Source organism: Bubalus kerabau, chromosome 18 (genome assembly GCF_029407905.1).
Source record: "Bubalus kerabau isolate K-KA32 ecotype Philippines breed swamp buffalo chromosome 18, PCC_UOA_SB_1v2, whole genome shotgun sequence".
Taxonomy (NCBI): Eukaryota; Metazoa; Chordata; class Mammalia; order Artiodactyla; family Bovidae; genus Bubalus; species Bubalus kerabau.
In genome coordinates this window covers 73,405,708-73,407,597 of record NC_073641.1, presented here as the reverse complement: position 1 = coordinate 73,407,597, position 1,890 = coordinate 73,405,708, and positions in this window count along the sequence as shown.

Here is a 1,890-nt window from a genome sequence, read left to right as displayed (position 1 = left end):
TTTTCTCATGTTGATTCTCTTAACACTCCAAACGCTTCGAGTTTTAAATCACTCACACGAGGAGGTAACTTAGCCTGTCTTACCCCGAGGGGGTGGAGGTGCGCCGTCTGCGCATGGCGTGCAGCCTGGGGAGGCCCGGGGTCGGAGCCGGGCTGGGGTGGGGGACCCGGGGTTCCACCCCTGGGCCATCAGCCAGCCTTGGCTCTGGTCAGGTCCAGGGCTAGAGCGAGCGCAGCCTTGGGGGCCAGGGACCGGCTCTGTGATTTCCTCAAGGCCCTGAAATGGGGTGAGAAGGGAGGTCTGTGGGCACTGGGGTCAGGGCGGGGGGGCCCTCCATGCTCCACGGTTGCTGCTGAGGAGCCCAGTGTCCCGATGGGAAGAGAGGGTCTGGGGAGGAGGGGATGCCCAGGGCAGGGCTGTGTACAGGGGCGGACAGATGAGCGAGGGGGCAGCCCAGGGGAGAAGCCTTGAGAAGGCTGGGTGCAGGTGGGCGAGGCCTGCACCCTGAATGTGAGGGGTGGTCCGTGTACTGGACCACCGAAGCCCCGAGAGGGCTGGGGGCGGGTGGTGGGGGCAGGTGGGCGAGGCCTGTACCTCGAATCTGAGGGGTGGTCCGTCCCCCAGGCCCTTTCCTAGAGTGTGGGGGTGTCTGATGCCACCGCCCACGGACACCAGGGGGCAGCGCTGCTCTGCGGGATGGACAGGAGGGGCCTGGGGCAGAAGGAGGAGTGGTCCACAGAGGCAGCCGGCCTCGCCCGTGTCCCTGCCCCGGCTCCGTAGGCCCGCCCACACACACCAGCCACGAGGGTCCAGGCCCAGCGGACGTCTGAGCGCGCGAGCCGGGCAGCGGTGGGGGCGTGGGTGTTATGACCACCGCCTTGGCCGCCAGCTCACTCTGGGTCGGGGGTGGGTGCTGGGCCTGGTAGGAGGGGTCGTACCTGGGCCCCCAACCGGAGGCAGGCACCAGCCTTGTGGGCACTTTCTGGGCCATGGCTGAAAGCCCGAGGTGCCCGCGTCTGAGCCCTGGGTTCAGGATGGGGGCACGCTGTCCTCCCGCGGGGGCAGGCTCCTGGGCGGGCGCGGGCGGGAGAGGGGGCAGAGCGCCAGCCTGGGACGCCCAGGGGGCATGGTGCTGCCGGCCTGGCCCGGCACACAGGCCTCAGGTCCAATCCCTCCGCGGGCAGGGGCACCTGCGAGAGAGGCTGAGGACACGGCCTGACGGAGCAACCGTCCCCAGCAGGACAACCCGGAGGCCGAGGTGATGGGGACCACAGGATGAGCGTCGCGGTCATGCCACGGAGGAAACACATGCTGAGCCATAGCCCCTCTGCCCGGTGGAGGCGGCGCGGGGCGGAAAGGCCCCCGGAGAGAGCCGGCAACCGCGGCTAGGCCCTCCGACAGCCCCGAGGCCCTTCGGAGGCTGTGGTTCCCGCCTGGCAGCTTCTTCGCCCCAGCGAAGGGGCTGCTCCCGGGGAGGTGGCTCCTGTCACCGTGGCAGCCCTGCTCCACGGCTGAAGCGTCCTTTCGGATGGGGAGGTGGGTTTTCCATCCCCTGAGTCCTGATTTCTGACTCAAACTCCTTACCGTCCAGAACTGGAAACGTTGTAGTCTGTTTCTCTCTCCCCTAAACTGTCATTTATGGATGGAAACCTTATTTCTGTGTGTCTGGACCTATGTATTCCGGCTGGAAGCCTTTTTCTCTAACATGGGTTACCCTTCATTCCTGAAAACTTCGTCTATAATCTGAGTTTGCACTTGTTGTTGGAAACCTTTCTCCTTCCCTCCGTGGCCTGACTGTGACGATCACCCTTGCAGTCCCCCGTCACCTCGTCCTCCGGGTCATCCTGCCGAGGACGGTTTGCTCTGTTGTTGGAAACCTATCTCCTCTGT